Here is a 15091-nt window from a genome sequence, read left to right on the forward strand (position 1 = left end):
AGCCACAGAGAAACCCTGTCTCGAGAAAAAAAACAAAACAAAACAAAAAAAAACCACAGTCTGGAATTTCCTATGTAGCTGAGGATGACCATCAACTTCTGAACCTCCCCTCCATAGTGTCTCCAGGCCTGGATTATGTGTTGCTGGGGATGGAATCCAGGGCCTCCTGCATGCAGGCCAGCAGTCTACCAACTGAAACGAATCATTGGCACAGAGGCCTGCCTCTTCAGCACTCACTGAGAAGGTGCCACCAGCAACTATACAAGCCTGGGAGACCCCCAAACCCAGCCTGTGTGACAAAACTCTTCTTGGGGAGATGTAACACACACATGTGCGACACACACATGTCCGCTTACCCCAGACAGGGAGCCAGCTCATGGCAGTCCAAAGTACAGATACCACCAAGGCCTAGTTTGATGAAGCAGTTTTATTGGTTTTATTGGGGATTACTTACAGGAATATGCATTGGTGAGCAGAAATAACTGTTACATCACCAAAGCCAACCCTGCATAAGTGACAGCTCACAAAACTGGGAACCTGGAGCACATGGTGCAGTCTGCAGGCAGCTCATCTGTGTCTGAGTACCTTTTCCACTTGGCTTGCATGAGGGTCTTTTTTGTATTTTGTTTTCCTTCCCTCTTAGCAGGGACTCTTGGCTTTTATTGCTTACTCTGCCAGGAAGGGGCTTGGTAAACCTGCTCAGTTTCAGGGACTACCTATTTTGAGTGGTTCAGTTTCCTGTTTAAAGAGCTTGTCTATAGGATGGGATGTTTCAGTCTTGGAGGAAACTGTTACACACACTCCTGGTCCAGCCCAGACTACCCAGAGAAGACAGTAAAGAAGCATGTTTATTATTATTATATATTTTTTTTCGAGACAGAGTTTCTTTGTGTAGCTTTGCAGCCTATCCTGGAACTCACTCTGTAGCCCAGGTTGGCCACAAACTCGCAGAGATCCACCGGCCTCTGCCTCCCAGGTGCTGGGATTAAAGGCGTACGCCACCACCGCCCAGCGTTATTATTTTTTTCAGGATATGAATCTTATATGTATGAGAATTTTGTCTCCATGTGTGTACCTGGTGCCCAGAGAGGTCCGAAGAGAGCACTGGTTCCTGGGACTGAAGTTACAGATAATTTGTGAACCACCATGTGGGTACTGGGAGCCAAACCCACATCCTCTGGAAGAGCAGTCATTGCTCTTCACCACTGGGCAATTTCTCCAAGCCCCAAGAAGCGCATTAAACATGTTGAATCTCACCAGGTACAGTGATACATGCTTTTAAAGCCAGCAGTCTGGAGACAGAGGCAGGTGGATCTCTCTGAGTTCATGCCCCGACTGGTCTATATAGCAAGATCCAGGACAGCCAAAGCTACATAGTAAGACCCTGTCTCAAGGAAAAAATAATAATAATAAAGTTGACTCTCTCAGACCCAAAGAAGAAAAACTCTGACTCAGGGCTGACACCGAGGACAAGGTGTCTCACACCCAGGAGAATCTTGGTTTTCTTCACCAATAGTGGAGAGCGAGTGGGGAAACCACACAAGGTAGAGGGACTTGGGGGGTGGTGACAAGTGATGCTAGAGGTGACCAGACAGAAGCTGTGCCTCACACCACCCTCCACCTGCTTCCCCACACCCCCTCAGTCTGCTCCAGTCAGGAGGGAGGGACAACAGCCACCAGCAGGCAATGACTGGGCTCAGGCATCAGACAGGGAGTGACCCTTCGGGCTTCTCATCTCCTTCTCCTGGGGACAAAGGAGACACACAAACGCCTACTCTGGCTGCCCCAAGGCCCTCAGACGACAGACATCTGCCCACAGCTGCCCAGTGCCGCTTCACAGACAGCCCTGAGTGGAGAACGGCATCTCGCACCACCATGACCTTGTGTCAAGTGTTTACACGGGGGTCAAGGAGGCTCCCAGTGGGACGGGGGCAGAACACAAAGTGTGCAAAGGCCGCTGGACCTTGCTACAGCTGTGCATAGACACACACTCTTAACTGCTGGGATGCCTCTCCAACTTCATTTGTTATGAGACAGGGCAGCCCTGTGCAACCCAGGCTGGTCTAGAATTCACTGGGTGCAAGCCTGAGTTAGTCTACCTAACTCTCTCCCTGTTTTCTGAAAAAGGCTCTCACTCTGTAGCCCAGGTTAGCTTTGAACTATCAAACTATTGCCCACCCTCCTGCTTCTGCCTCCTGGCTACCTACCATGCCCGATACTGTGCTTATAAAGACGACATTACCCTGACCTTCACTCATACAGAGCCCTCTGGGCCTCCCTGAGCCAAACCATCACTATGTGTTCCTCCATTTTCCCCCAAACCCTCAGGCCACACCCCAGCATTAGCCCTGAGGACCCCTGTGGGCGGTGATATCTGTGGACATCCCCACGGCTCGAGAAGAGGGACTGCCATGACAATGCATGCATGCCCCTGTCCTGCCTTCTCTGAGGCCAGGGCAGAATTGGCTGGCTCCATCACTCATTGGTAGCAATCCTGGAGGCCTCCCGGTGGTGGTGCCTGTGGAAATTCATGGAGATGGAATAGAATGAGCTATAGTACCTGTCGGGGACCCTTGCCGCAGCCTCCCCTCTCCTGCTCTGCCTCAGGTTCCTGATATTTGTGTATCTCTCCCCTCTGCCAGGAGCACTCTTTCTGTTTTGCTTGACTCCTAACAGCAGCCTTGGCCTCAGATGAGCCAGTGCCCCCTCGCCAGAGTGTTGTCTCCAAGGTGTCCCCCTCCGAGCTGGGCTGAGACGACCCTGTTCACTCTTGTGTCCCAGCACAGTGAAGGAAACCTGTAGGTGTGCAGACATTTTTGCCAAGGCATGAATTTACCTCATTTTGACTTTATCATTTTTGAGGTAGCTCAGGTAGCTCAGGCTAGCATCCAGTGTTTTATATAGCCAAGGATGACCCACCTAGAACTTCTCTGGTTCTTCTGGCTCTAGCTCCCAGCACTGGGATCACCGGACTTGTACAGCACCAGAAGGTGAAAACAGGCTTCATTCATGCTAGGCAACCAAAACACCTGAGCCATGTATTCTGTTTTCTTTGTTCTTTTCATTTAGAAATGATTTTTTTTTACTTCGTGTGTGTGTGTATGTTTGTGGGGGGTCAGAAGACACCGTGTGGGGCTGGTTCTCATTTTCCATCCTGCAGATTCCAGGGATTGAACTTGGGACCTCAGACTTGTAGGCACATACCTTTACCCACTGAGCCACCTTACCAGCTCTCCTTTCTTTCAGTTGAGGCATCTTACTTTGTAGCACAGGCTGGCCTCCGACTCCCTGCAATCCTCCTGCTTCAGCCCCTTGAGTGCTGGAATTACAGGCATTAGCCTCCCCGCCTGACTCATTCATGTCTCCACAAGCTTTCATTCATTCATTCATTAATTCATTCATTCATAAGGGCTGACGGTGAGAGACCTCTCTGGACCTCTCTGGGATTTGGAATATGTAGCTAGTGGACCACCTGGTGGCAGGGACACTGTGTGTGAATGTCAAACCTGATTGCCCAAGTTGCTGGGGAAAAGCCTGTGTCGCGGGTCTACAATGTCTCAGGTTCTGGTCATTCTATTACCCAGCCAGGACTTGGCTTTCTGAGTGCTGGGATTAAGGCATGACTGCTAGACACAGCCAAATGCCTGCCCGTGAGTGTCTGTGTACCTTGGGGCAGCTGCCGAGCCAATTGCGTGTGTCTGTACATATGTTTCTCTGGATTCGGTATTTCTCTCTCCCTCCTTAAAAATATACACAGCCAGCTGGGAGATGGTGGCGCACACCTTTAATCCCAGCACTCTGGAGGCAGAGATGGGCGGGTCTCTGTGAGTTCCAGACCAATCTGGTCTATAGAGTGACAGCCAGGAACACATAGTGAGTCTGTTTCAGAATTAAAGCAGGGTTCTGGAGACAAACAGCAAGGCCCTTGGCTAGACTCCGTGGGGGAGGGACTGGGGCCAGGTTCAGTGGTAGAGCGTTTGCCTCTACAATGCAAGAGGCCCTGGGTTCAATCCCCACCGCTGCCAAATAAACAAATAGGCTACAACAGTACCTGGCGAGACGTGGGCCCTTCATGTGTGTGAATTATTCATATCAAATGAGATAATCAAATACCGTGAGTAGCAATCTTCATAAGGAAAATTATGGCTGTCACTCAGTGGGTGAGGAAGTGGGGGACAGGCTTGTGTGTGGTGAGCTGCAGCCCTGGGGTGACTGCAGGCTGGCTGGCTGTGTGCTGGCTTCTGTGCGCAAGTGCCTGCGTGTGCGTGTGTGTAAGAGCCCATTGTCTGCTGGCTCCGTTGTCCTCTGACCCTCTCCATCTCTTGCAACTTCGCCATTCTGTGCGCAAATACCAAGACCCCATTCCACATCCCTGCCGCAGGTCCCCAGGCCACTGCCCGCAAGCCACAGCTTCCTGTCACGCCCACAGGCACTTCCCTCTCCCTGGCTGGGGCCTCCCTCTGGCTTTCTTCCCTCAACTTTCTCTTCCTGTTGCCGTGGATGCTGTGGTCGGTGGTCTCTGGCAAGAGCCACCCTGTCCCTGACTCAGGCTGGTGCACCCTCTCTGGCCCTGATGTGGCCTGCACACCCCCACAGCCAGACGGCCACTCGGGGCGTCTCAGGGGGTCACTAGTGGCCATGTGCCCATGCCCAAGGTGACTGAATTCAGCCTATGATTCAGGCTCCTTTCCTCAGCCACCAAGGTTGCCCTGGTCGTGTGATGTCAGCAGTCAGGTATGTGACCAGGGTTTCTCCAAGGTGACTCAGAGGCCTGAGATACCCTGTTCTTCCTCCAGACACTCTGGGCTAGTGTCCAGGGCAGGCAGCCACTGATTGTGACACTCCCTTCCCAGCCCCCTCCACACCCTTCATGCCCACCCCCCGAACTGGGGACACAAAGGAAAAGAGAGGGTTCCCAGAGTCAGAGCTCTAGGCCAGTCTGTGCTGGCCACCAATACTTCCCTACTTTCCCAAAGACCAGAGAGTGTGGACCACATCCATCCATCCATCCATCCATCCATCCATCCATCCATCCACCCATCCATCCATCCATTGATCCAGTCATTCATTCTGCCTTGCAGGCATTTAATCCCCATTCAGACAAATCCTGGGACACAGAAAGAAATAAGAAATCCAGCTGTTGACACAGAGCTGTAATCACTGGGAAGCTGAGAAAGGAGGATTATGAGTTCAAGACTAGCCCGTCCATTAATCTTGCCCTATATTTATGGTCCTTGCTTTTGAATCCTACCAATCTGCAGGCTGGCTTCTGTCACTCGATTCTAGTTTCTCAGAATCCTCTACCCTCAGCAGTTATTTGGAGGAAGTTCTTTCAGGAGTCTGCCCTTAGGTGATCCTGCTTCAGCTGGCCATCTTTTCCTCTTTTCTACATCTTGCTGTTCTCACAGAGGGACTCACTCCAGTCTCTACTCTTATTCCCCAAACTTTACCATCCGTCTGCCTTCCCTGAAACATGAAAGAGGTGTTTTAAATGGGCCTTATAGACACACGTGTGTATGCGTGTGTTTGTGTGCAGTGTGTGTGTTTGCTTTTTGAGACAAGGTCTCAATATGTAGGCGTGGCTGGCCTGGAACTTTCCCTAGTCTTCCTGGCTCTGATCTCTAAGTACTGGGATCCAGGTGTGTGCCACCACGCCTGGCTGTGCCAAGCACTTTGTAAACATTGTCTGTATGAACTTGTTTATGGCTGACAGTCTCATGAGTGGGTACAATCAATCACACCCCACTTCTCTAGGAGAAACCTTGGAACAGGGTCTCGTTCTAGCCTGGAATTCGCTATGAGTTGTGTCTGCCCTCCAGCCTCTGCATGGGTGCTGGGATTACAGGCATGAGGCACCTCACTTGGCCATATAACCCCTTTTAACAAATGACAGAGACCAAGCATAGAGACCCTAGTGCTAAAGCAGGGAGAGTCACACGGTTCAAGGCCATGGGCATTGGCCCTGTTGTGGGTGTCTTAGTCTATCACAACTCTGGAGGCAAGCTCACAGCATACAGACCCCCGGAAGAACTGGTGTGATTACTTGCAGACACTCAGGTCAGAGCAATTACTGTGTGTAGGGCAATGTTGGGGACCCGGGGCGTGTGTGACACTTGTGTCCTTCCCATAAAGGACACAGTACATTGCAGAAGACAGGCAACACTAGGAACTGTAGGCACTATCTAGACAGGGTTTCTCCGTAGCTTTTTTGACCAGGCTGGCCTCGAACTCACAGAGATCCAGCTGCCTCTGCCTCCCGAGTGCTGGGATTAAAGGCGTGCACCACCACCACCCGGCTTGAAGGCACTATCTTGGTACAGGTTTATCATTCTTGCGTTTGGGAGACGAGGCAGGGGGATTAGGAATTTAAAGCCAGCCTGGGCTGTCTAAGAAGATCCTGTTTTGTTTTGGTTTTGTTTTTAAAAAAGAAGAAGACAAAGAAAAAGGACGAGGTCTGTGTTTCCACTGGTACAATGTCTATCCAGCAAGTATGAAGTCCTGGGTTCGGTCCCTGATATTATCTAAACTGGGCGTAGGGGTCTACGCCTATAATTCCAGCACCTGGAAGGTGGAGGTAGAAGTATTGGAGTTTGAGGGGTTCCTTGACTATAAAGTTTAAAGTAGTCTGCACAACATTAGATCCAGTCAAAAAAGAAAGCAAATTGCATTTAATGATCAGAGGCAATTCTCAGTCCTGGGATTTGAACCGACGGCCTCCTGCATGCTAAGCAAGCTCTTCTGTGAGCTACATACAACCCCAGGGAATCGCTGAGTGGATTGTCTGAACACATATAGTTACAAACAGGAGGCACCGCTAGAGGGGAAGCCACCCACAGACACTTCCACATTATCGGCTTCACAGATCACCTGGGGAGCCACACACACACACACCTCCACAATCAACCCGGCTACAATCACCCCCCAACACACACACAAACACGCACCTAGAAAAACACTCGGACTTTCTCTCACACACACAACAGTGGGCCTGGGAAACCTGCTGTCTATCACACAGCTGGGCACTGTCCCCAGAACTCACTCCACTCACGCGGTCACACCCTGCTTCTCTCAGCTCAGAGATTCAGTCCAGCCCTGGTCACATGAGGCTGCTGCATGGGGGCCCTGGGAGGAGGTGTGCTGGGCCAATGGGTAACCTTCCCAGTTCGTGGATGGCATCTCAGATGCAGCCTGGATGTTTCAGACTGGTGACAGAGGAGGTGGAGGAGACAGGTAGGCAAGAAACCCACAGGGGAGGGAGGGGAGGCACGGGCTGTGGCCCTAGGTTGTGTGCGCGTGTACAGGTCGTGCACTGCCTAACTGTCTCCCCGGTCGGGGGAATCCCCCTGCCTCAGCACTGCACCCAGAAACCTGGGGTCTGAGGTCACAGTGTCAAGTCTAAGAAGGGCCACCTCTCTTGTTTTTGTGTGTTATGGTTTGGGGGAAGAAAACAGTCAACGCGGGAGGCTCTGGAGAGACGGGCACTCCGGGGAGGAGGGGGTGCAGACGGCGGTAATTTGGGGACCCAAGTGTCCTCTAGCTGTCATCCCAGGGTCGGGCCCTCTGCCCCGGTCAGCCCTGGCTGCTGTGCGCGGTCGCGCCGCCTGGCCGGGGACAAACAACCTTCCGGTAGCTAGGCAACGGCGTGCCACAGGCCGTCTCGTCACCACGTCTGAGCGGGCGGGGGTGGCGGGGCGCACAGAGTCGCCGGCGGCGCCGCGGTTTGTTGACGTTGCCAGGCAACCTTCGCGGCGCTGCCAGGGCAACGAGGGCCGACTGTTCCCCGTCTTAAAGGAGCCGGAGCCAGTCCTGGGTCCCGCGAGGAGACCCGGGAACTGCTGGGAGAAAAAAACAGTTCCTTCCAACCACGGGGACAGTCAGTGGATTTGGAGGCTGGGTTAGGAGTACCCCCGCTCTTGAGACGGAGAGAGAACACCGGGCTGCAGCTGTAGGTATTTCAACTCAAGTATTTGAGAAGTTAGTGTTTGTTGATTGCTCCTGTGGGCAGGTTCGCTCACAGCAGGTTACCAAGGTATGTACGTGGAGGTGAGAAAAATAAAACTTCTGGATTCCAGTACCCTCCCTATGTCTTTGACCCGTAAGTCCATTTCCTTCCTGGGGTGGATTGAAAACATCTCTCACCATGAGACATATGACCTCGCTAAATTCTGTAAAGTAGGTAGTGTGTGGGTAGTAAGTACCATGGGCCGCCTAGATGCTGAGTGGGCAGAGGCGCTTGCCACCAAGCCTGTGGAAATGACTTCAGTCCCGGGGCTCCACTTGGTGGAAGGGAAGGAAAACTCCCGCCAGTTCTTCTCGGACCTGACACGCACCCTGGCATCTGCACCTCCTACCCTACTCAATAAGTAAATGTTAATAAAAAATAACCGGGGTTCTGTTCTTACCTCACCGATTTTGAGATAAATGAATAAGTGAGTGAGATAGTTCAGTGGGCAGAGGCGCTTGCAGCTAAGCCTGACAACCTGGGTTCGATTCCTGGGACCTACAGTTGAGAAAAATGAGACCCTACTGCTGTAGGCTGTTCTCTGACCTCTATACAAGGGGCATAGCAAGCATATTCACCCCACACAAAACAGATTAATAAAAATATCAAATAAGTGAAGAATGGGAATGAACTGTACTTCATGCAGTGTGGCATAGTGAATAACCAGATGTTTACATATTAGTGATTTTTAAAAATATATTTCTTGATTTACTAATTTTATGTATATGTATGTGCACCACCTGAGTACGTGGGAGGTACAGATGGTTGAGAGCCACTATATGGGTGTTGGGAATCGAACCCAGGTCCTCTGCAAGAGCAACAATTGCTCCTAACCACTGAACCATCTCTCCAGCCTCTATTAATAATGTTTTTATTATGTTCTACTGACTGGCAGATGGGGCCGGAACCATTGCCCTCTCTGACCCTTAGCCTGCTGGCTTCTCTGAGAACCCATGTTCTCTCTGTGTCCCAGAGTCACTTCCGGGTAACGGTCCTGAGTGGGGGTTCCCCTCCTTGGGCTTGTCAGGTCACTGTCCCGTGTCTGTGGGGTGACTCACTGCGCTATGTTATGTAAAGCTCTTGGGTTCTGCATGCAGGGCAGGTTATGTAAACGATGTCTTTTGTACATCCTACATAGAAGGCCTGGAGAGGAGAGCCCTGTGCTCTGAGACTGCCAACCTGTGCGTGGCAATGGATGTGTCTAGCAAGCATGGGCCATGGCTATGCACACTGTTGGGAGAGGCTGCACCCCTCCTGGGTGCCCTCTGTAACACTAATCATCATGCCTTTCTCAGTCATGGGCTTAATTTTAAATTGTATTTATGAGGAGCGTGTGTGTGTGTGTGTGTGTGTGTGTGTGTGTGTGTGTGTGTGATACTTGTCCAAAAGCCAAGTTCTGATGCCACACTAGTAGGATAGGTTCTGCAGAGATGTGTGGGTGCAAGCAAGAGTTCATTCCATAGCAGCTAGGTGAGGAGGTGCAAGCCTGCAATCCCAGGAGACTGAGGTAGGGGATTACAGGTTTGAGGCCTGCCTGGGCTAAACTGCGAATTTAAGACCAACCTCAGTAACTAGGCAAAACGCGTGTTTCCAAATAAAAATAAAAGAGTTGGGAATGTAGCTCAGTGGTAGAGCCCCTGTCTAGAATCCCCCCAGTGAGGGGCTGGGGGTGTGTCTCAGTGGTAGAGCCCCTGTCTAGAATCCCTCAGTGAGGGGCTGGGGGCGTGGCTTAGACTTTGCGTGCTTTCCTAACCCACAGAAAGCTCTGGATTCCATCCCTAGCACAGACAAACAGAAGCAACAGATACAAACCTTTTGTTTTCGCACCATCAGACAGTGCACCTCCAAAAGCCCAGGGCCACATGTCAGTGTACGCCGGTGACTAGGTTTAGCAGGTTGCCGCAGGAAGTGCGGGGTGTGCCTAGTTTAGGGCCGTGATTGATAGTGGAAGTCTGTGGGTCCTCCCCTTGGCATGTGCCAGCCTGCCTGTAAGCAAGTGACCCAAGCTGGCACAGGTGATGGCCCGACAACCCTAGCACCAGTCAAGCAACATTCTCCCTGCTGGGTGTGGTTGGCATGAGAACCTGGCCCTAAAGCTGTGGGATATGCCCACATGGAGGGGTGCAGCACCGGCTAGCTTTGGGGACTAAGAGTGTTTGTGATATCTTGGTGCCTGAGCTTGGGTATCCTGTGTGAGGTTGGCTGACATTTTGGGAACCCTAGTTTCTGCATATAACATCTCTTTCGGGAGATTTGTATTTTCAACTTTCTATGTGCATGGATGTTTAGGCTGCATGTATGCCTGTGCACCATATACACACCAGCTGCCTGGCGCCTTTGAGAGCCAGAAGAGAGCATAGGAACCCCTGGAATTGTAGTTGAGCTGGTTTTGAGCCACCATGTGGGTGCTGGGGATCAAACCCAGGTTCTCTGCACAAGCAGCCAGTACTCTTAACCATTGAGCCATCTCTCCAGCCCCTAAAATATATTCTTTATTTTTACTTGTGTGTGTGTGTGTGTGTGTGTGTGTGTGTGTATGTATGTGTGTATGCTGTATGCATGCAGGTATCTAAGGAGCGAGAAGAAGGCATCAGATACCCTGGTGCTGGTGGCTGTCGGCTGCTATGGTGCATGCTGGGAATTGAACTCAGGTCCTCTAAAGAGAATCCAGTGTTGTTAATCACTGATCCATCTCCCCAGACCCTCTCCCTTTTAAAAATGTTTTTAAAGTGTTATTAGTGTATGTATGTATGTGTGTTTATGCTTGTGTGAATGTGATATGTGTGTGCATGTGAAGTGTGAATGCATGTGCAAATTATGTTTTTGGGGAATTTCGTGTCACATTGATGTGGAGACCCGAGGACACGATTGTGAGATCTCTTTTGTCCCCCACCTTTAAGTGGCTCCCGAATTGAACTCAGGTTGCCAGGCTTGCCCGACAGGTGCCTTTACCCACTAAGTCATCTCACTGGCTCTGGTATTGACGTCCGTGGGGACCGGAAGAACACCATCTGACATAATAGTGGCTGCTGTTCTCTACGAAGGACTTGCCAGGAATGTGACCATCAGCAAATTCTGCAGCTCAAAGTTCATACGCCTTCGGAGTCTGTCGTGTTTGACAGGGTTTCCACCATGGAGCCCTGGTAGCCTTCGATGAGACCTCTTCCCTCTGGAGTCCCTGTTGTTCCCCACCATGCCTGACAACCTCAGGATGCTGATCTGTGCTACAGTCTAAGATAATAGAACTACTGGGCTGACCTTTGCTCTCCCTGTACTGGTCTCTCTGCCTTCTTCCTGCAGTCGACTGTTCGCATATAGCAGATGGGTCCGTAAAAACCAAAAGCATCCCATGTAGTCCTTGTGTGTGTGTGTGTGTGTGTGTGTGCGTGTGTGTGTGCATGTGTGTGTGTGTGTGTGTGTGTTCGTGTGTGTGTGTGAGACAAGGTCGCATGTAGCCTAGGGTGGCCTTAAACTCTTTGTGTTGCCAAAGATGATTTTGAACCCCACCTTCCATTACTGGGACTGTAGATATATGCCACCAATTCCGGTCACATGGAGCACTTAGCCCAAAACTCTCAGTGTTCTATACTAGGAAAGAGTCAAAGGCTTCATCATGGCCTGCAGAACAGGCCTGTCCTGTCTGTACGGCCCTCCTCAAGTTCCCTCTGCTACATCACATCCTCCCTATTCTTACAAGCTCTCTGCATTCGCTAAGCTCCCCTAGTCCATGTTAGGGTTTTCCAAACTCCACAGAAGTTACACCCCAGCTTCTAACTAGAAGATTCTAGGCAGGGGCTCTACCACTGAGCCACATCCCCAGCCCCTCACTGGGGAACTATAGGCAGGGGCTCTATTTTTGGACTACTTTTCACAGCTATGCACCTGTATTTCTTCTGGATCGCTCATGCTCTGTCCAGATGTCTACAGGCTCTGCCCCTGACAACTCCCATACTTACTGAAACATTGCCTTCTTACTTAGGCTTTCCTTTAAAAAGTACTTTTGATTATATTTTGAAAATTTATTTATTTATTTGTGTGTGTGTGTGTGTGTACATGTGCATGCATGTGCGCGCGTGCACCCGCCATAGCTCAAATGTGAAGGCCAGAAGATAACTTCCAGGAATCTTCTCTCCTTTCACTGTGGTCCCTGGGATCAAACTCATATTATCCGGCAGGAACCCTTTCCCTGGGAGCCATCTCTCCGGCCTTTCTTGTTTACCCCACTGACAGTTACAAACTCCAACCTTCTTGACAAGCCCTCATTACTTTGTAATCTTTCCTATAATTGAATCTGCTCATCTCTATTTTGTTTATTTATTTTGTTTTGTTTTTCGAGACACGTTCCTCTGCCTAGCCCTGGCTGACCTGGAACTTGCAGCTGGGTGCGCAGGGCGCCTGTAGTAGATGTTCAATGCTGAATGACTCTGTTAGGAACGGTGTGTGGGTGACCGTTGCTACAATCTTCTTGTCTTAGGAGTCCCCTCATTGTCACCACAGTGCGGTTGCCTAAGGCCTGCGTATGAAGGTCCCTACGGTTACAGATGTGAAACCGAGATGATGAAGGGGAAGAGATGAGAACTCGAAGGCCCTGGTGAGAGAAGAAAAAAATAGATTATCCTGATAGCAAGGTCGTCCCTGAGTTATTTGGAGTTGCCTGTGTTTAATTGCACTGTCTCAGTGTCCATTCCTGAAGCTGGGCATTGACTCTCCCTTATCTTTGCATCCCTGACAATTCCCAGTGGCTGAAGTCTCCGTGTATCTTAAGGTTTTTTGTTTGTTTGTTTTGTTTTGTTTTGTTTTTTTGGGTCTTTTTTTGCTCCAGGGTCCCGAGGTTTGTTTGGCCTTGTTTTGTCCCGGTGTCCGGGTCTGTGTGTGAGCCAGGACTGGGGGAGGGGGGGTAATGCGGGACGAACCCTGCTCGGTGCACTCTGGGCTCAGGTCCCAGCCCAGCCTTTCTACCAGCGCCCTCCCCTGGCCCTGGCTGCCGGGTTCCCACAGAAGCCGCCCCGGGGCGGGGTTTGTAGCCTTGGAGACCAATGTTTTGCTGTTGCAAACTGGGTCTCTGGGCCACCAACCCGAGCACAGTCCTGGGAACCCGGGCATGGCTTAGGAGCGCGTCTGGAGGAGTGCAGGGGCCACCTCAGGCCGGGCTGGCATCCGGGAGGCCAGGAGTGACTTTACTTGAGAAAAGAGAGATAGGAGATCAGGTTGGGGGACAGGAACGATAGGGACTTTGGGACCGTTTCAAGGAGATAGGTGGAATCTAGGAACAGAGGGTTAGAAAGATTTCTAGAGGTCAGTTGGAAGGAAGAGAGGAGTTTGGGGAAAATTCAGAAATAATGGGGAATATCGGGAAAAGGGCAACCGGGGTGTCAGGGCAACATCAGGTGCTGAAAGACAAAGACTAAGGATGGCTGGGGGGAAAAAAAGCGGGGCTAGCAATTTAAGAGGAACTACAAAAGATGGTTGTAAGGGTAGGAACTGGGGGGCTGCAGTAGAGGACAGATATTCGCAGGGTGTGTGAGAGCTGAATTGTACAGTATGGGATAGCGAGTGAAATTTGAGGAGCCTCAGAATACCTTCCTGGGAAGGTCATAAAGAGCAGGAAATTCGGGTGAATCAGAAAGGGGGTGCTGGCCACTTTCAGGCGCCAGGAGGAACAGTCCCTCCCCGTCCATTGTCCCCAGCCCGACCAGGACGTCCGGCAACTTCCCAAGGGACTAGAGGACCGGTTATGTAACCCTGCCGGGGCCACCGGTTTGGGTTAGTCTCCTCCCTCATCCCCAAGGCGGGGCTTGGGTCGGGATCCCCGCTGATGCTAATTACGTCATTGTGGGCGGGACGCCGCCAGGCGGGAATTGCTTTTTCTTGCCCAGGCAAGTCCAGGAGAATCCAGGTCCTGACCTGAGTCCCAGGTGGACCCGAGGCTTAGTGATGACCCTGTGGGAGATACTCATTATCATGGCCGAAGCAATCAGCCAGGAGGATAAACTGAGTTAGTTTATAAACTAACTCATAAACTGATTCCCACAGAGTGCTGATTGAGAGCCAGACTTGGTGGCCCTTACCTTGTAATCCCAGCTCTCTAGAAGCTGAAGCAGGGAGACTGTTCAAGGCCAGCCTGGGCCAGAAAGTGAGCCCACCCCCATCCCCTACCCCCCTCCTCTACTACACGCCTTCCCCCCCCCCCCCCGTCTTGAAACAACAACAAATATATTGAGCGCTTACTCTGTCCCCATTACAGTGAGTGCTATCCAGCAGTCATCAAAACCGGGGGCCAGGAAACCAGAAATCCTTGAGCTAACCCTGTCCTATTGTCACTGTCTCCAGGTAGACCTCCTCCAAGTCTGGGCTCCTTGCTCAGACCCAGCCTCCAACGGTGGACCCCCATCAGCCCTTGGAGAGACTGTTCCCTGGAGCTGAGTGCAGACTGTATGTCTCTCAGCTACTGAGTTCCTGGACTTCCTCATCTCCGCTCCAGGGCATGACTAGCTATGCCCACAGGTGGCGAATCACTCTGATGTCATAGAGCTGGCTATCCTGGCACCATAGTGTGTCCCTCAGACGTCATTTAGTAGTTTCATTCTCCTGCTTTAAACACACCTGGGTGCCTCAGGGGCACAGAAAGGGGGAAACTGACATTCTAGTGGCATCTCAGCCTCCCAAGCGGGGAGGACTTCCGGCAAAACTCCCTAGAAGGATAGGAAGATCCTCTAAGGAGACTTCCTTTGTGCCCTAAACCCGAATCTCGCTCTTTCTGAGCATATCTACTTTGTGCGTACGTGCGTGCGTGCGTGCGTGTGTGTGTGTGTGTGTGTGTGCACGCACGCTCTGGCACATATGAATATGTACATAAGAGTGCACATGCGTGCACACACACACGCATGTACATGAATGTAGAACCCTGGGCACCGCATCTGGTATTATTCCTCAGGTGCCAGTTTGCCTTGTTCTGTAAGATAGAGTCCTCCCTGGCCTGGAGCTAGACAAACAAACCAGACTGGCCAGCCCCCCCCCCCCACGCCTTGTGTCTGTTTCTGTCTCCATAGTGATGGGGTTGGAAAAATAAAATTTTTATTTATTTCTTAT

General features: G+C 51.2%; 1 long non-coding RNA gene across 1 annotated transcript; it reads left to right on the top strand.

Annotated features, from left to right (window-relative positions):
- Positions 1 to 7131: 7131 nt before the first annotated feature.
- On the top strand, positions 7132 to 14809 carry LOC113455650. Its single transcript, XR_003376648.1, has 3 exons — positions 7132 to 7230; positions 12477 to 12593; positions 14333 to 14809. It is a non-coding gene; the product is annotated as an uncharacterized LOC113455650 (long non-coding RNA).
- The last annotated feature ends 282 nt before the right edge of the window (positions 14810 to 15091 follow it).

The sequence above is a fragment of the Microtus ochrogaster genome, unplaced genomic scaffold (assembly GCF_000317375.1).
Source record: "Microtus ochrogaster isolate Prairie Vole_2 unplaced genomic scaffold, MicOch1.0 UNK74, whole genome shotgun sequence".
NCBI classification, from domain to species: domain Eukaryota; kingdom Metazoa; phylum Chordata; class Mammalia; order Rodentia; family Cricetidae; genus Microtus; species Microtus ochrogaster.